Source organism: Mesocricetus auratus, unplaced genomic scaffold (assembly GCF_017639785.1).
Source record: "Mesocricetus auratus isolate SY011 unplaced genomic scaffold, BCM_Maur_2.0 Super-Scaffold_100022, whole genome shotgun sequence".
Classification (NCBI taxonomy): Eukaryota; Metazoa; Chordata; class Mammalia; order Rodentia; family Cricetidae; genus Mesocricetus; species Mesocricetus auratus.
The window spans coordinates 34,684,922-34,705,980 of NW_024429203.1; the positions used below are offsets into that span (position 1 = coordinate 34,684,922).

General features: G+C 35.4%; 1 protein-coding gene across 6 annotated transcripts in view; it reads right to left on the reverse strand.

The window, feature by feature from the left end:
* The window catches only part of Peak1 (pseudopodium enriched atypical kinase 1), a 221,988-nt gene that overhangs the window by 96,434 nt on the left and 104,495 nt on the right, over window positions 1-21,059 (reverse strand). For all 6 annotated transcript variants that reach the window (XM_021226850.2, XM_013112959.3, XM_021226851.2 and 3 more), the window contains one exon: window positions 10,853-10,992. The gene's annotated coding sequence lies outside the window, so the exon portion shown is untranslated. The remainder of the gene's footprint in view (window positions 1-10,852; window positions 10,993-21,059) is intronic.

Here is a 21,059-nt window from a genome sequence, read left to right on the forward strand (position 1 = left end):
CTTAATGCAGGGGGTATGGGCTTGGTCCCGCCTTAACTTAATGGGTCAGTCTTTGTCAACCCCCCTTGGGAGCCCTTATCCTGTGGGAGGAGTGGATGGAAGGGGGGGGTGGAGGTGGGGAGTGGGAGGAGGGGTGGGAGAGAGAACTGTGGCTGGAATGAAAAATGAAATAAAAAAATGCTAGGCAAAGGTCATATAGATCAAGTCTCTACTCTTAGCATTAGGCTTTAATTATTTAATCAAAACTGAAATAAAAAGACATCAATATATTTCAATTCCTTCAAGTCTGTAAAATGACTGAAAATAAAAGGATAAGTGAGTAATATCAGGATCAGAAAATAGAACAATAGCTTTCTTCTCTGTGTGTGTGTGTGTTTGCATCCCATTGCTAGGTATTTTTTCTGAAGTATTTCAAGTAAAACAAAACAAAACAAACGTGACTTTGAGTTCAGATATTTAAAAGAAGCTTGAAACATCATTTACAAATCTACAGATTGATCACATTAACTATATTACAGTGAAGTTGCTACTAAAAATAACTAGATATTCATATCTTCTTTCATTGACAAAACTTAATTGCTTTTATGGTTTTACAGATAGCAAGTTTTTGTCCAAGTTCATAACAACATCAATATACATGTTAATAAAACAAGACAAAGAATACTTTTGAAAATGGCCCCAAAAATAATTAGCAGAGGAAACTGGGGAACTGAGGACCAAAATGCCACCTACTTTCTCTGCCACTTTTTCTAAGTAGCCCTTTAAATGTAAAACTATGGGAAAGTTCAAAGACCAGAGTAAATTGTTCTAATTAAAAGGTATCAAGGAAAGTTCTGCATAAATATTCTTTGGGATGTAGAAAAGAATGCTGTAAGAGCATACCATTTTTTACAGGTGAAGATGAAAACTGAGGATAAATTCTTGTTACTAGAATTACAATATGACAACCTGCTATCTCTTTTGAATTTACAATACTTTACAAAGAATTACCATTCCTATTTTACAGGCATGGAAATTAAAGATCAGATAGCTATCTTTACCCTGACTCTGGTCTAGGTCATACTCATATATTGCAGAATATCTGAACTTTGGTCTCAGCTTAGCTAACTGAAGAATGTGTTTCTTTCTATTTTACCACTCTTTAGAAGTTTTCAATTTTTAATGATTCTTATTATGACCTGGGATATTTTTCAAATTACAGACACTTGAGTAACATTCCTATAGATGCTAGCAAATGTGAGCTAGAGCTCAAACACTTGCATTTTTAAGAGGCATCTAGGAGGGCTGATTTGGGTTGTGGGGGTGAGATGAGGTGTAAATCCTAGTTTGAGTGAGGCACTGGGTTAGATCTCCACCCCTGCAAAACAAGAAAAGGTGAAGGTGGAGGAGGGAGAGGAGGTGGGGAGGGAGGGAAGAGCAGGAAGGAAATAACAACAGAAGTAGTTTCAGTGCATCTGATATGCACCAAAGAATGAAAACATGTACTTAGAATTAGATTGGGGGGGAGCATGATAATACTGAAGAAATGTCATTATGCAAAATAGCTGTGCAGGGCTTCACAATAAGTCTACATTCTGATAAATGTGTTGGAAAGATTTCTCACTGTGTGAGCATATAGTGTACTTATACAAATAGACTCACTAAATAATGCCATCTTATAGGGCTATTATTAGGTATCAGTCTGTCATAGACAAAAAACTTTTAGCACCATTACTATACTTGTTTTACAGCAAATTTCTTTCTATCCACTATGTTTTGCTGGCACACATTACACCTACCCATTCTCAGTGAAATCCTGATTATGTGAAAGGGTTGATATAGTGTAAAAAATACAACAGCACACTGACCCAGAGGAAAATTAGTAGCAATTGACAGTATTCCACTGATAATTAGAAAAATAAACAATTTATAGACATATACACACTCACCCATACATGTATACATGCATGTATACCACACATTAAAAAATTAAATATTTTTGTTATTGTTTTTAAGTGTTTTTGAGACAGGGTTTCATGTAGCCCAGGCTGGCTTTGAACTCTCTATATAGCTGAAGATGACCTTGAACTTCTGATCTTAGTATCTCTACTTCTAGAATGTTGGAATTACAGCCATATACCACCATGTTTGATTTATATGGTGCTGGGAACAGACACCAGGGCTTCATGAATGCTAATCAAATAATCTACAAACTTAGCTACTTTCCAAGCCCAGTGAATATTTCTAAAAACAAATCTTTACGTGAAATTTAATCCTCACCCATTTCCCACTCAGCTCAACCCCAGGCCTAAAAAAAGTAACACTGGTTAATTTTACCACGCATTTATAAGAATTCACAATAATTCTGAAAATCTGTTCTAAGAAACATAGAAGAAAGACTTAACAATACATCTTATGAGACCTGTTTTACCTTATCTTAAAAATCAAAATAGTATTTAATTTTTTAAAGATTTATTTTATTATTTTATGCATGAATGTTTGCCTGCATATACACATTATATATGTACCATGTATGTACCTGCCTGGTGTCTACAGAGGCCAGAGGAGGACACTGGATTCCCCTTGGACTGCAATTACAAGCAGTTGTGATCTGTCATGTAGGTGCTGAGAATTGTGTCCTCTGCAAGAACAAGTACTCTTTACTGAACTAACTCTCCAAGCCAAACAGTATTAAGAAAACCAATTAATCAAAATTATAGACTAAATCTCTCAAACATAAACACAAAATTTTCCTATGAGATATTCCAGTGATGCACAAAAGGAATAACATATCACAGATAAGTGAAAATCATTTCAGAAATAAAAATTAAATATTAAATTATTACCCTGTCTAACTCACCACACTAAAAGCTCAAAATGAAAACCTATGATATAAATTCATGCAAAAAATTCATTTCACAAACACAATATCTATCATAATGAAAATGCTCACCACCCTGGGAATAAATGGAATTTCTTCTTCATGATTCAAGAGCATCTGCAAACAAACCAAGCCCCAAACTCAGTCAGTATCACACTCCCTTGAAAAGAGTGCCTTCACCCTGCGGAGAAAGAGTAGTAGGGCCATTGTTCCTACTCTCATCTCCACTAAAAACTAGACAGTGAGAAAAGGCAAGAAGAAAGAGGCAAACTGTTTAAAAGATGTCATTTATAAGAAACAGGACTATATATTCATCCACATTTTTCATAATCCTAAAGTGAAAAATACTTTTACAATTACTAACTGAAGATTTTAGGATATAAAGGCGACATACAAAAATCAACTCCATTTCTACATACAGGTAATATATTAAGGGAAAGTAAAAATAATTTTTTTAGTGGGGCAAGGTGGTACAGCCTATATCCCAGGCTCTATAAACTCAAGGTCAATCTGGGTGACACAGAGAGAACCTGTGTCAAAAGAACAAATAAACCAAACAAAAATCCCAAACTAAAAAAGGAAAAACCTGCAAATACCTTTTAAAGTGGCTTTGGAAAACAAACAAACAAACAAACAATAAATAAATAAAAAGTAAATCCTTGGATATACAACTAAAAAGCCAGGTATAGGAATTGCATGTTGACAAGGCACACTTTAATTTTGTTATTTGAGAGACTGAGAAACATGAACCGACCTGTCTTAGCACGTGTGTGTGCACGCACGCATGAATACACACCCACACGCATGCACACACACACACTACTAAAACACCAAAAATAAATGGAAAAACATACTATGTTATTCAATCAGAAGACTCAACAAAGATGTCAGTTTTCCTCAAAATGATTCATAGATGTAACAGAACCCCAAAGAACCCTTTTTTATTAACCAATACATCACAGATATTTTCCCATGTGAACAAATATTCTCTTATAACATCATTTTAATAGTTCTATAGTCCTTCATTTCCCAGATATATTCTACAATTATTATTCACCAATATGTTTAAAGTATTTCCCATATTTCTCTGTTACAAATTCTAATTTAATCTTTGAACATATCTTTCTTATCTTGAGATAAATTGTTGGAAGTACAACTTTTGATTTAAAAGATACATATGTTATATATGGATAATGAACATGTACTCCTATTTTTTCAATATATATTGTCAAAATAGTGCCTAGAAAAAAATTTATCTTTGAATTTTGACTTAGATCTAAAAATCCTCTGGAAAGCATTCTCTGATTAGCCCTTTCTCATTGTTCAATCTGTACAGCTATTTGGCCTCATTAAATTATTATTATATTTATGGACTATATAGGCAATTACCACTTTAAAAAGATATTATATGCCTGTAAGTGATACACTCTGAGGAAATATTAGAGAGGAAAAAATACAGAGTAATAAACCAACAGGCTGCAAGGCTGGCATGAAAGGTAAGTAAGAGAGACAAGTGGGTAATTAGAGTTCCTATGGAAGCAGTTTATGCCAGTGTTCTTAGTGTGTCCACTTAAGGGCAGTGATTGCAGGCAGGGACTACATTTTCTGTATTATCTTTGGAATTAGTCAAAAAGTAAGTTCTCTGAAGATTCTTTTCAAATTCTGAAAATCACATCTCACTTATAAAGCATGAAATTTCAGGCAATCACCTTCTTGTGAACAAAGGGTCTAACAGTCATTTAGGACCATCTATTGAGCCTTGTTCCCTTAAGACAGGAAATCATATATATTGATTCAGAATTAACCAAATTTTACATTCATGCATTTGAAACACCCCCCAAATAATTAGCTATTATCAGTCATGTCCAACATTGTGAAGATATTTCAATGAAGAAAAACTAATTAGCTCTGTTAATGATGAAACGCACAGGACAGGACAGCAGTGGGCACCATGATTGTGCTACTATTTGATTTCAAAATTACCCGCTAATATTACTGCACGAATTTTATTTCTATGCTTCAAGTATGTGATTTTAAAATACGGCAGTCCATGTATTTCTAGACCCCTAAAAACATTAAGCAAATGTAATAAAGAAAGAGCATATTTTACATAAGCATATGTGTCTGTGTCAAACTAAATTTAGGCTAAGAAAGAATAAATACAACCCATATCTGATTTATATTTGACAAATACACAGATATAAAACCCTGCTTTGAATGCCTACATGCTGTTTCCATGGCAACTGCATAAACATTTTCTTACAACACAAAGTCATCTTCATTCTTTACATCCCATTATTTCCTTTTTTCCCCCATTGTCAAGGGAAAGCCCAATTATTCCCCAGGAAAAAAACAATCAATGGTTTTCTTAATCAGTGACTCTCTAGCTATGTGATAGAGTTGGGGAGAATACTTGCTTTAGGAAAAGGATGAGTACACATTACAATGAGTAACTTTGGAGAGAGATGAGAGTGAACACTGGAAATTCATAGAAGGCTGACCCAAGTGATCACATACAACTCCTATTTCTGTTTTCCATGAGTACACTGTACAATGGAAGCCTCCTTCTTCCAACAGAGTTTGGGTGGTCACAAAAGAAATTCTTTTGCTAATTTTCTAACCTGATATAATTTATGTAGAATGGCAAGAAAAAGACTACTGATTTTAAACAGTAACAAAGGAAGTATAGAGAGGATCACATTGGCTCCCTTCACCTTGTTCTCTTGTATTTGAGGAAATTTCAAATGCAGTAGCAGCAAATGATAGAGATGCCACAGTGGATTTTGCCCTCAAATTAAGGATTTCTCAAAATCTTCCAAGGGATAGTGGATCAATTAACATTCTTAAGTGCCCAGATTACTCTGGCTCTTAGTTCTCTCTGGCAGGCAGAGCTTAAAGAGAGTGGGGTGGAGGTGGGGGTGAACCTAAGGAAGCCTACTAAGGATGGGGTGGTATCTCCATATCATATTTTCATTAACAATACGTAAGGCTCAAAGTTCTTTATGTTCTTGCCAAGCTTATTTCTTTTCGTCTTCTTTCATCATACATCAAAAGGAATGATAACTGAAGTACTTGTTATTATAGCTACCCTCACCAGTGTGAAGTAGAATCTCACTGTGGCTGTTTCAGTTTGTGAGTACCTGCCTGATAATTGGAGGAGATTGCATAAGTGTTCAGAAGTCTTGGTGCCTTTACATTCTTGGCAGATGTACAGTGGAATACAAAAGAAAAACCAGGCACAAAAATCAATCTGGAAATAAAGATCCTGATGGCATATACTCCTTTTTGCATCAAAACAAAGGCTCTGTGTCTTGTTTCCCTTTTGGTACAAGGTGTGCAATGACCTATCACTGGTGTGTGCTATAGCACTTAAATGTGTTTTTTTTTTTTTTGCTTGTTTGTTTGGCATTGTTTTTCTTTTTTATACAGCAAACCAATAGAAGGAAACAAAAGCCAGGCCTGACTCCAAGGAAAACAAGTTTCTTTGTGATAAGCTTCTTTTTGTTTTATAACTGGCATTTTTTTAAAGATGGGTTTTGTTTTGATGACCAAGTACCAGAATTGGTATTCTTTAAAAGATAAAAGCCAGAATGGTGGGATTTCTTTCCTCCTTTATGTAGCTCCTAATACATGGACATTACTTCAGAATTAAAGTATTATTGGGGTTGGGAATGAAAAGACCGTCTAATTGCAAGAACTTTTGCATATAAGCAATTTTTCACCATTTAAAAAGATGGAGGATGTGTTGGAGAGATGGCTTAACAATTGCAAAAGCTGGCTTCTTTTCCAGTGCACCTGGGTTTGATGTCCAGCATCTACATAGTGACTTACAACCAACTTTAAGGGGACCAAATGCTCTCCTTTGCCCCTCACAAACATCAGCATGCACAGGGTATACAAACATGCATGCAGAGAAAACACCTATATGCACAAAATAATGAAAGAAAAATTAAAATGGAAAATGAATTTCCCTTTTAAACAGAAATGACGTGGGATCTGCATTTATTGTGCTCTTCCATCACTCATATATTTAGAGATATTCTGACTGTAATTAGCTTTAACATTTGCTGCTAATTACAGTTGGCACAATGAATCAAAAGATGAAAATGTGTTCTTAACATCCACATTAATCATCTTGGTCACAACCACTGCAGGCCCTGACCTTTTCCAACACTCCTTACCTGAGAGTTAGGCACTGAGTGAAGTCACTTCTAAAAAAACTAAAAACAACAACAAATACCGTCAAACCAATCGAAACCCTCAAAAACTGTCCAGAGAAATCTCCAATTTCAGAGTCATTTTATCATGTTGTTCTGAGAGGTGAACTGTTCCCACACAGCGTGACTACAGTCTTACTGCACAGTACTGTTCTGCATTGGCTTGCTGGGCATGCAAGCACGAAAGCAGATTTCTACATGACACATTCATTTCTTGGTAATTTACTCTACTGAAAAGTATTTCTGATGCAATTATCTCCACAGTAAAGAATTTCAAAAATGTAATTAAGAGAAGATATGGATATGGTTGTTTGCCAACAAAAGTCTGGAAAAATGCATCTGAAAACTAAAGAATGATAGAGTCACATTCTTCCAAAGCACAGCAAGATTTAAGACATCAGTGATTTGCTATATGGCAAGAACAAAGCCATAAGTACTCAAGAGCATATCTCCACTACTGACTTAGGGAATATCACTGACTTTTTTGCTCTATTTGCACATAAAATAACATTCCTTTTATGATATTCAAAGTACAAACTAGATGCAAAACATTAAAAAATTCTGTAATGTTATAAGAAATGTACAACTAGACACAGGCCTGTTACTCAACATTGACATTTTGGTGATTATCTTATCACAAATGTCCACAATTAATGTAATAGTCTATAGTTATACATACCAAGTATGTATGTACAAGCAATTCATGAAATAAAGAATAGGTTTCCGATAAAATAAAATAGATGCTGCAGAAAAACCTTCAAGAGAATTTTACTGATTTGCAACAGTACTTATGTGCATACTTATGTGCAACTAAGTATGAAAGAAAAAAACTGCAGTATGATGTGGGATGTCCTTCTTGTATGCTACGAATATGTGCTACTTTTATTGGTTGATGAATAAAGCTGACTTGACCAATGGCCAGGCAGAATAGAGCCAGGCAGGAAATCCAGAGTTACATAGAGAAAGAAAGCAGAGTTGGGGAGATGCCATGTAGCAGCCAGGGAAGCAACTCATGAGGAAACAAGCTACAAGCCTCATAGTAAAATATAGAAAAATAGAGATGGATTAGTTTAATTGTGAGAGCTAGTCAGTAATATGCCTGAGTCATTGGCCTTTGAGTGGCTATTCAGGAACTGGCAGGTGGGAGGAGAAACCTCCATTTATACCAGTTAGTTCTGTTTAAATCTTTACAAAGTAGAATAAAGTCAAATTAAACTTTCGGCTTAGAGTTCAGGCTATAGAGTCAGACAGACCTAGCTCTACCTTTAACTAGTCATTTGATGGTGGTCAATTCAATTCTTTGAGAGTAAGTTTCCCATAAAAATAAAATGGAACTCTTCAGTAAAACCCAAGTCCAGCAGGGTCAATAAGAGTTAAGGATAATACCCATCTTACAGAATCAACGTTTAGATCTCTCCCATGTACTAAGTTGACAATGTTTTGGCACTTGGAAATGAGGCCTTTGACAAGTCAGGAGGGTAGTGTCCTGATTAACGGATTAGTGCCCTTAGACAAGAAACCCTAGAAAACACATTTGTGCCTTCTGTAAAGATACAGGGAAAAGAAACGACTGAAGAGCCAAAACAGACACTCTCACAAGAGTCTAGTCCCTGACTGCCTTTATCACAGACTTTCTTGCCTTCAGAAATGGGAGAGACAATTTCAGGTGTTTAAATGTCATCTAGAAAAAGGCATTTTCTTTTAAAACAACCTAAACAGACCAAGGTAGAGTGTGCTGGTTTGAATAAGATGTCCTCAATGTGCAGAGTGAAAGATTTTGAAACACTATTAAATGAGATGTCTTTATCAAATTCCTTCCCTCAGGGATCAGGGAGCTATGCAGAAGAGGAGACAAGAAGACTGTAAGAGCCAGAGGGGATGGATGACTCCAAGGAAACAGAACTGATACACATATGAATTCACAGACTGTGGCAGCAGGAACAAGGCCTGCATAGGTTCAAGGCAGATAGAGTCCCAGTGCCGAGAGGGAGAAGTGGACACAGGCTCTCATCCCTAACCAAGAAATATCTCCAGTTGACATTCACTTGGAAAGGAAAAATTAGCTCACTCCAATGGAGTCTCACTGTGCATATCTGCCATACTTAAGAGTAGGCTCCATGCCCAGAAGCAGATAGCCAACACAAAACAAACTGTGGTATTTTTGTAGACTTTTTTTCTCACATTATTTTGTTCAGGCATTCAACAGCGAGGAAGTAGATTTAGTCAATTAATCTCATTTACTAATACAGAGAGCTCATGCAAACAAATGGTTACCACTCAAAATCAAGACAACCAGTGAATAAAAGTTACAGTTAGGGGTTAGAGAGATGGCTCAATTGTTAGAGCATCTGCTGTGTAAGCATGAAGACCTACATTCCAATTGAGAGTGCCCATATAAATGATGTGTAGGTGTGGCCGTCCTCCTGTAATCCCAGGGCTTGGGAAACAAACACAAGGCAAACTGGCTAGCTAGCCTTGATGAGCTGGCAACTAAATAACACAATGTAGAATCACCTGGGAACACAGTTTCTCTAACTGTCCAGACCATGCCAACCTGTGGCCATATCTTTGTACATTAATTGAGGTAAAAGACCTACCCACTGTGGGGTAGTATTATTCCCTAGGCAGGGAGATCCTGAACTGGGTAAGAGTAGAGAATGCAAGAGGAGCATATTAATGTGTGTTTATTTTCTCTCTGATGTTGACTGTGGCTATTTCAATTCGCTGAAATGATGGACTCTAAACCTGAAATTGAGAGCTTAAAATAAACCCTTTCTCTCCCAAGTTGCTTTTGCCAGGGTATTTTAATACAGCAACAGAAATGAAACAAAGGTACTGCTCAATAAGTAAGGTCTGTAGAGTCCTGAGGTAGACCCTGATGTCAACTGTGGGAACGTGTACACAAGCACACACTTGTACGCACAGACCACATACAAAGTTACGTTTAGGACACCATGAAAAGCTGAAAATATATGAATCTTTATAAGCATGCATTCAAACAATTTTGACCTAAGATCAAGAGTAAGAAACCGATTATCCCAAGTATTTCCAAATGTGTTCTCAGCCGTGCTTGCTATCTCACAGTCTTTTAAATATCAAAAGAAGAAAAACTTCACAGTCTCTTCAAATTTCTTTTTGAAGAAATGGTCAAAAAGGAAAATAAATATAAAATTAAGATTTCAAACATGAAAGTAGAGATCTGCTATCAAGAAAACTAAAATAAAACTCAGAAGACAATTGTGTATGAAAAGAACTAGTAAGTCTTTAGCATTGGGCTTATTTGTTAGAAACCGGGAAACCCGTTTGAGTAACAGATAGTACAGACCACATTCCTTTCAAATAAGCTTACGTTTCTTGTTAAGAAGCTGGACTAAAAAATCCAGTAATTCTTTTGAACAAACACTAAGGACCAAAGAAGTATGACAAAGTTAAGCTGTGAGATAAAACAGTTTCCTAGCTGGGCAATGGTGATGGTGGCATATGCCTTTAATCCTAGCACTCGGGAGGCAGAGACAGGTGGATCTCTATGAATTCAAGACCAGCCTGGTCTACAGAGCGAGCTCCACGACAGACAAGGCTTTACGGAGAGACCTGATTTCAAAAAGACAAAACCAAAACCCAACACTCCACCATCCACTCCCCCTCCCAAGAAAACCTAATAGTTTCTTCCACAGTATGGCAGTTATATGGCCAACATTCCAACTCAAAAAGAAGACCTTTCAAGTGCTCTAAAACTTTTGTGGGACAACATGATAGGAGGGAGAGCTTTGGTTACCGTCTAACCCTGAAGCACTTCGTTCATTCTGGTGACCAGGATGTTACATTTCTTTAAAATTTCAAAGTGATTCAAATCTTCTCATGAATGTGCTTTCTTCCTTGCTTCTCATTCCTGTATTTTAAAGGTACCAATGTTTACTACAAGAGAAAAAAAAAAACAAAACATGTAAGCTGAAGGGCAAAGTAATTTAAAACACACTGAATTTGTTCGTCTTTGGGAGTCAGCTAATGAACTTAAGAAGTAACTTTCCTTATTTAGGTGGAGACAAATACAACTTCATACATTTGAGAACTTCTGTCACACTTACAAACCAAGTGTCTTATAGACCCTAAAGAATAATGATGTTAAAGATTTTGTAAAACTTCATTTGATTGTCCTGAGATGCATTTTACAAGAAACATGCTGGTATTCAATGACTGGAAAATATTTGTTCCAGCTATCTCCAAATGCAAATATTTAATTAGCAATTTGAAATTCAAGTATAAAATGTATTTATGAACTGGCTGAAGATAGTCACACGAAATTTTATATATATATATATATGTATATATATATATAAATCTACTTCTGACTCTTGGGAATCCAATTTAAGAGTTCTAAACTGGCCAAATCCCCAGTATGGTTTTTGCATAACATTAATAAAAGAAAAATGACTAGATGAGAAACTGAAAGATGAATATTATTACTGTAAAATGATTCCTGGGGCTTAGAGATGGCTTAGCGGTTAAAGGCTAAGCTTACAACCAAAATATAAAATGATTCCTGATTATGCTTACATAGCATAAAATTAAATCCTCTAATACATTTTAAAATTTAAAAAGCACCTTTAAAAAGAAAGATTTTTGGAAAGTACTCTATCACATGCTATCTAAACTGAACACGGCTATGGTATTCTTAATGTTTTTATAGTGTTTATAACATTAATGTGACACAATATTAAGCAGTATGTATGGATAACCAAATATCTAAGTCTTAAAGAACAGTGACGAAATTATTTAGTCTTCTTTACACTGTAAGTCTTTAGGAGATAAAAATGTACTTTACGCTACTTACAGTTTTAAAGTTGAATATGAAAACACAGTGACAGAAAACTAATTCCCCAAAGGTAGGTTTTGGCTACTCCTACAGTACTATAAGTTCCCCAAATTATTCTTGTTAATTTTTTTTTTTTTTTTGGTTTTTACGAGACAGGGTTTCCCTGTATTGTTTTGGAGGCTATCGGTTGGAGGCCTCGAACTCACAGAGAACCGCCCGCCTGCCTCTGCCTCCCGAGTGCTGGGATTAAAGGCGTACGCCACCACAGCCCGGCTCTTGTTAAATATTTTATACTTGGACTTGCAGATGACCTATTATAATACAGTCAAAGAAAGCTCACCCCCAAAATACAAAATGGAAAGTGCTAAAAATATTGTTTAATTCAATCTTCTCATTTTAAATGTCTGATTTGTAAATACTATATAGTTAGGATCTTAAATCTTTATGTACTCTGAAACTGACTCTTAATGAAGAGTTTAATCCATTTATATTTAATGTAAATATGAAATGCTTGGGTTCAAAACTACCATTTAAATGTTTCCTATCTGTTTCTGTTCCTTTTTTGTTTTGTTTATCTTTCATTGCCTTACTTCCAGTAAAATATTCTTTCATGTTTTAACTTAATGGCACAGATATTACAACATGCAATCTCAAATTATCATAGTTTATTTAAAGTTATTAACAAGCAAATCAGAATCATGAAATATCACCCATATACTGTAATTCTCCTTTTGCATATTGCACTCACACATTAAAATCCATATGCATTATAAAACCACAATCAGTTGCCTTTTAACAAAACAACAAAAAAGACCTTTTATGTTTCATCTCTTCCATAGAACCAAGTTTCTATCTAATATCATTGTCTCTCAGTTTAAAAATCCTTAGCATCTTAATAGTAGACTTATATTGACAATGGTCTACCTAATTTTTCATTTGTCTGAATTTGTATTAGTTTTTTATCTTTATTTTCAAGGCTACAGTCATTGAAAACAGATTTTTTGAGGTAAGAGCTTTTAAAGCTGGATAGGGTGGTGCTGCTACTTAAGACATGGATGTAGAAACACTTCAAGTTCAAGGCTTGAGTCTGAGCCAAGCCTGTATCAAACAAAGGGCTGCAAAATACAGCTGAGTAGCAGGGGTCAGAGAACATTTTTGTGGGACTGGTTCCTCTCCTCCTACCTTTACCAGACAGTTTGGGTGTGGAGGTCAAAGAAGGATGTGCAGGAGTCTGCTCTTCCTTTCTACTATGTGGGTTCCAGGGATTAAACTCAAATCTTCAGGATTGGCAGCAAGCATCTTTTTTTTTTTTTTTTTTTTTTTTTTTTTTGAGACAGGGTTTCTCTATGACTTTGGAGGCTGTTCTGGAACTAGCTCTTGTAGACCTGCTTCTGCCTCCCGAGTGCTGGGATTAAAGGTGTGTGCCACCAACGCCCTGCCAGCAAGCATCTTTTAACCACTGAGCCATCTCATAGGCCCTATTTTAAGCTTCTTAGTCAAATTTACAATAGATGATTTTTAAGTTATTGTTTACTGACTCCAACATCTAGATTTCTCTTTTTTCCTCTTATATGATAATTTGTTTCATCACAACATACATTGAACAATATGGATAATATGTTGTAGCCATCAAAGATTTTATCTTTGAATGATGCTTATTTCTCTTCTAAAGTCCTTCAGCTTCTGGAAACTTAGTTCTATTTTATTAGGGAGGACATTTTTAAGTTTTTCCCTTAATCCTAGGATAAATCCTTAAAGCCATAGACATAGTACTTCCTTCTAAAGTAGAGTATTTCTGGGCTTGAATCGGAAAATCTGCTGTATTTTTAAAATAAACATAAACAAACAAAAAAAGCAATTCTATCTTGAAAGCTCTCAAAGTCCAAATCTGATCAGAATCAACAGCTTCCACTAACAACATTATTTTCCACTATACCCTAGGAATGTCCTCTATTACACATGAAGATAGGGATCAGCCAATGAATTAAGAGAAATATATATATGTAGATTTTTGAGGCTCCCTTTGTTTTTGTTTTATGTTTTTTTGTTTTTGGTTTTTTGAGACAGGGTTTCTCTGCATTATTTTGGAGGATGTCCTGGAACTCGCGTTGTAGAACAGGCTGGCCTCAAACTCACAGAGATCCGCCTGCCTCTGCCTCCTGAATGACGGGATTAAAGGCATGCGCCACCAACACCCAGCTAGAGGCTCCATGTTTTCTGGGGGATTTACAGCACCAAATCCCAGAGTTTGTACAGAGTTGTACAGGAGTAACCTATAAATGTAGAATTTATAATCTTTACTATGAAAAATTTTTATTATGTAACTGTATATATGCAATAACATCTTTATAGAAAATACACTCTAAAGCAGTGTATTTCTTAACTTTCCTAGCGCTGTGATCATTTAGCACAGTTCCTCATGTTGTGGTGACCCTAACCATAAAATTATTTTGTTAGTGCTTCATAACTGCAATTTTGCTACTATTATGAATTGTAAATATTTTTAGAGACAGAAGTATGTCAAGGTGGTTGTGACACTGGTTGAGAATCACTGCTTTGAAGTATTCAAAGATAATGGGTCACAAAGGTAGTAAGTTACTCTTAAATGATTCAGGAAATAAAATATTTTTGTAACTTGTTTGTGAAAATATATTATAAAACATAAAAATATAAATAAACCCTATCAGTTCTACAATAATTGAAGAATAAGCATTTCTGTGAACAGTTATTTTCACTGTAATGTTTGATGATTTATAACGCATGTTAGCATATTAGATATCACCACAAATTATGCAGCAAATTCTTTTTACTTATTCATCTTTCAACTAACCACATATAAATAAATTACATACTTAGGGACCCACTATGGTTGAAGACAGTATTTCAAGTAAAGACAAGAAAATTCACCTCATAGTTATATTCTAAAGAAGAAGAGAGAAGGAGGAGGACAATAAGTTTCAGATAAAAGCTCTGAAAAAAATAAAGGATGTCAAGTATAAATTATAAGATGGAGGTGCATTATTTATTTGTTTAAGATTTTTATGATATGGCTTCATTTTGCAATTGTAGTCTATCTTCCAAGTCAATATGCAGACCAAGTTGGCATTGAACTAACAGCTATCCTTCTGCCTCTGCCTCTCAATTGCTGGAACTATAAGCATCAGCCAACACAACCTTCTGAAGATACAATCTCTGGACAGTGCATTAAAAATAGCCTACCAATTAACTGTTATAGAAGTTGGAACTGAGGAAAATGAGCCAAACATAAGTGGAAACCATTTTATAAGAATTTTCTATACAGGACATCCATGTTACAAGATAGTAATGAATTATTCTTTCAAAACTATGGCTTGAATGGACCTTAAGGACATAACACCAAATAAAATAAGCCTGAGTATCTGGGAATCCCGGCACATGCCATCATGACCAGCTTCTGATATAACCTTTGGCACTATATTCTCTCTCAAAAATCTTACAGGCCCAAGCATGTTTTATTTTACTTTTTAACTTAGTAATAGGGAATAGTTTCCAGTAAAAATATCACAACTGAAATACAATGCATCAGTCTACTGGGGATTCAACATCTTACTGGAAACTTTAATCAGACAGATTAAAGTTCTCAAAGCCATAAGCTATGAGCCAAATCCAACTTGTCACCTGTTTATTTATAGTCTGCAAGCTGAAAATAGTTTTTATATTTTAAAACAATTGAAAAAAGCAAAAGGAGATTATTTTGAGCATCAAAATTATATGAATTTCATTGTCTATAAATAAGGTTTCCTAAGAACACAGCCAGCTCCTTTGTTTCCACATCATCTATGGTTGCTTTTGAACTATATAAGGAAAGGGGTGAGTAGTTATGACAGCATAGCAAGTTAAGTGCCTATGAAGCCTACTGTCAGAATTAATGTTTGCCAATTCCTGATATAATCTAAGTTCAATATTTCAACCCTCTAACACACAGGACATATATTTTAAAATACTAATGACCTTCATTGGTTCTTTCTGTGAGTTTTTGCTTTAATTTGCCCTTTTTGTTTTGTTTTGTTCTTTGGATAGAGTAAGAGAGTGGGAGTCAGAGACAGACATGGAGAGAACATGAAGTTGGCTTGGTAGGGATTGGTGAGAATGTGGGACAAGTGTGTGTGTAGGGGAACATGATCAAAATATATGGAAAAAAAACTTTAAATAAGTAAAAGTCTAGATCAAATAGTTTATTTTAGTCCTTACCCATGTCACTTTACTCATTTATATTTTATGAAAATATTAAGTATTATTTTTGTATTTATTGTTATTATCTAATAATATGAAGTCAGTTTTATATTCTCAAGAAAATTTTTTTCTTGATTTATAAAATTTGTTAGGTATAATACATCATTTTTTTTCTGGCCAGTTCCAATTTAAAGTTTTAATGGGTTATTTGAGCTGAAATATAAATACTATTTTCCACAGTAGGCACAAGATTATTCATAGCAATAGTGAGGAAAACATAGTTTCCTGAAAGCTTTTGGAATTTTGCAAAGGTGTTAAAACTCATTCTAGAATGATTTGACTTCTGTTGTTGGCCATGAGAGAGTAAGCATGTCCAGAACAACCCTCCCACTGTACATGACTACCACACAGTACAGAATACAGAAAAAAGACCATTTCAGACACAGGCATGAAGACCATGAAACAGACAGTTCTCAGGCCATTCCATTAACTACAACATGGTGAGGAAGAACACAACAGAGCCTTGCAATCCTGCTAACTTAGCAGAACAGACCAGCCGGTCATGCGACTGGAGATTCTACAGCAGAGTTCCTGTAATGGGAACCAGGTTCCCTGAGTGTCAGATACACAGACACTTGCACATAAGAGGGTAGCATTTCCTGGAAGGATAAGATTCCCGGGAAATACAGTAACCAAAGAGTAAAAACACAAATGATTCTTGTAGCTGACACTGGGCAGAAAATCTACAAATTCTCTCTTTCATGAATATATAAAGCAACAGGAGGACCCTAAATGGGCCACATCACAGAAACAGGGCGAAAGTAACCTTAGGAAAAAAGTACCATTCTGCACATGTATGGAAGCAATCTAAGACTAGAAAGTCTAGAAAGGAACAAACTAGTATGCAATTAGCAAACTGTCTTTTAGGGAAAGTCTAATGTTCTTTAAAGAAACAAAATGTAAAACTTTGGAATATAAAATTCACAGCTAGTTTTCATTTAATGAAACTACTGGATTTTCTAAGAGGCAGTAAAATTATGATTCATAACCAGAAAAATATCAATCTGGAGAGACTAAGAAATATAGAATTAACAAGCAACAACATATAAAGGAATATTTTAATTATGTTCTTTATATAGACCAGGATATAAATGAAAACAGGAATATGAGTGTGTAAGTAAAATGGGATTTTCAAAACAGAACTTCTAAAGACAAAAATTTTAAGATTTAAGATGATGCATGAAATGGAAAAGCAGTAGTTTATAGTCTGAAGGAAAAAAAGACATTAGTGACCGTATGAACAGAGCAAGAAAATTTACCCAAAAGGAAGTCTGGAGAAAAAAAAAGGGAAGAAAATTTAAGTAAGGGCATGGTGGAGAGGTGACTTAAGGAGTGAAGGTCCTTGCCACAAAGCTTGATGACCTGAATTTGATGGGCAGGAATCATATGGTAGAGGATGCCATAAAGCTACTTCATAAAGTTGTCCTCTGACCTCCACAAGTATACCATAGCACACACATACACACACAACAAAATTCAAAAGCGAAACAAAAACTGACTCAATGAAGAAAACCATACCTATGAGTAGTAATGTAATATCATTTAGCTGGATACTCTAAGAGAAGAGACATATTGTATCCATAGAACAAGAATTAAAATAAGTAAACAGAACAAAGAATAAACAAATGGAATCCCAAATGAACCAAGAGAGGTAATTAAGTGGAATCTAAAAGTACAATTATTTTGAAAGAAAAACTAAAAGAGAACAAACTAGTGAGGTGGTAGATTCAATATAAATCATACTAATAATATATTATCTTCCATTTGTTCATTTTTATCAAGATAGGACTAAATGCAAGGCCTTGCACATGCTAGGCAAGTGCTCTAGCTCTATCACAGATGTACATTACCTGAGCTAAATATTCAATTTAAAAGACATAGGAATGGGTCACGGTGATACATGAAAGAAGTATAGGCAGTAGAATTTGAGTTTGAGGCTTGCCTTGGCTACAGTGCAAGATCATTTCTCAAAACAAAACAACAAAATCCACAAATAAATAAATAAGACATATGAAAACTAAGACCCAAATTTAGATTACCACCCCCCATACTCACAAAATAAGGCAACAGGTTAAAATTAGAAAGGCAAAAATCCCTCAATCTTAAATTGGGAGAGCCCCATTTATATCAAACAACAATAATTGCCAGAGATAAAGGGCATTTTATAGTCTACAAGCTAATTTATTTTAAAGGTGGAGGTACAAAATGAGTGAAGTAAAAGCAGTCAAAACTCATGGGCAGACTCGAGTAAAGACAGCACATTCCCCAAAGGCACAAAGAGGGAGACCTGGGCAGAGCTGAGCATCACTGAACACTGATCCACAGCAGCACAATGACCAGAGCGTTTCTTAGAACAGAGTACCAGCTGCACCAGGAATAAGGCTGTACAAACTGAAAGAATGGAAACTACATGGAATCAAGCCAGAAACCAATAAAAGAGACACTGCAAAGTTCCCAAACATTCAGAAATCAAAAAATATATTTCCAGAACAATCCACAGAGTAAAAGAGAAAATCATTTGAAATTAGAGAATAATTCTGAGTCAAATAAAAGTAAAAATCTAAAAATAAAAAGCTGTGAGATGCTTCTCAAAAGATGTTCTGAGCATATTTGTAGTTTTCTCTACTTTTATTAGGCAATTAAAATCTAAAAACAATTATCTAAAATTCTATGGGGGGAAAGAACAAATTAAAGTAAGTGGACAGTAACAACAAACAAAATAGTCACCTTTAAAAAAATAGCCACCTAAAAACCAGACAAAAATCTATTAAACCAAAAACTGATTTTTTGACAGAACGTCGATGAAACTAATAAATCTGTGGCCAGGCTGAACAAAAGGCAGAAATCACTGATGCAAAGGATGAAAGAAAGAAACATTAACAATGATGAGGGTGGCTTCAGAAACACCAAGGAGAAGCCACAAAGTAACTTAAAGTGAAATGGTGAAAGTTCTCAATGAAGGAAAAAAAATGACCCATGCTGAATTGCCAAGATCTGACTATGAACAGAACATGCTTTATTTACAGTTTGGCAACTGCTATGCTTTCAGGTACCCACTGGGGGTCCTGCACAGCACCCCCTATAGGCATGGGTAAGGGGCACTGCTACATAAAGAAGCAGCTCATGGGATAACATGATAGATCTACACCATGACTGCAGTGTTGACTACAGGAATCTAGGTCTGATACAATGCCAAAGTACTAGATTCTCATTCATATCAATGTTTGTTTCTTGGCTTTGATATTGTTGTGTAAATTGCATAAGATATTTCTAATAAAGTGAATAATGCTAATGGGCCTCTATGCATTATGTCTATGACTTGGTGAATTCTTTTACGAGCTTTACTTATATTATCTATAAATAAGAATCTTTTTCTAAAAAAGGAAGTCATAGTATCTTTATCTACAATAGATAAAATAAGGCAAGTTGGATAGGCTACATATTATATGAATCCAACTATATAATCTGGAAAGATGTAACTATGAAAACAGGAAAAAAAACAGTAGAAGAGAACAGAGGGATGAGCAGTGAAAATCCTCTAATTGTCATTATAATAAAGTACATATTATAATGTGTCATTATACATTTGTCCAAGTCCCTGGAATCTATGAAAACAAGAATGCATCCTAATAAAACTAGGGATTTGGACTCTCTGATCCTTTTACAGTCTTTCATTGTTCTTGTAGATTTGCAGAAGATCCACTTCTCAGAATACCAAATCATGAATCAAAATGTTCTGGCTGTGTATAGAAACAAGCAAAGCTGGCAAGATAATTTATAAAAATTTCAATGCAAATTTATTCATATTCAAGGAAAACAAACTGCAGTTTATGGGCTTTGGGGTTTTGTTTATTTGTTTATATTTGGGGTTTGGAGCTACATTTTTCATTTTAAAAAAGGCCCAAGAGGAAATATTATCATTTCAATAACTCTCAATTGCATCCAACAGAATAATCTTTAAGTATCCATGAAAATAATGTAATTTCACATTGAGAAATAAAAAAAACAAATATGGCATAGATGATGCCCAAATATTGAATTAGTATCTTGAATATTTATATGTACTTAATATTCTTTTTCTCTGATAAGTTTAAATAACAGAGAAACTAGTTATAAAGTGAGCTACAAAATATCCTGCATTTCTTGTTTATTGTCTATCTGTTTCTAAAAATAGGACCCAACCCATTTATTTCTTACAAATGTAACAGCAAGAGATAAATGATGTCATGAGTAATACGAATGATTTGATTGCTGAAAGAGGAAAATCAATCAAGATTTTTCTTTAACTTCCATTGCCATATCCTTGCTCAGCTCCAGGGAGAAACCTGACTTAGGTGGAGAGGGGACTGAGCTCATTGTGTTTAGTATCTATAGTTGAGTAATGGAAGTAGGGTTATTGCATACAGCTAAACAAGGAAGCAGGGCTGGCTGGCTGGCTGGCTGGCTGCCTGCCTGCCTGCCTACCTGTCTGCCTACCTGCCTGCCTGCCTGTCTATCTTTTAAGATATGTTTCTCTTTGTAACCTTGGCTAACTTGGAACTCACTCTGAAGACTAGGCTGGCCTCAAACTCACAGACATCTGCCTGCCTCTGCCTCCCTCTGCTGGGATTACAGGTGTATACCAACACTGCCAGGTTGAAGGAACAGGTTGATATATACAGCTCTGCACAGGAAGATGGATTTAGCTAATCTCAGTAACAGTCTCTGTAGGGAAGCAATCTTCAGGCTGTAAACAACCAGAAGAACAAAGCTATAGAGGACATTTTCTGTATACACTGTCAACATTTGCATATGATCCAGAAGAAGGCTTTGCCATCCCTCTGAGCTTCACCTCTAGGGGGAGGGGCCTTTGCCATTGTCCCATGGGTCTAAGGCTACAGTCTGGAACATGCCTGTG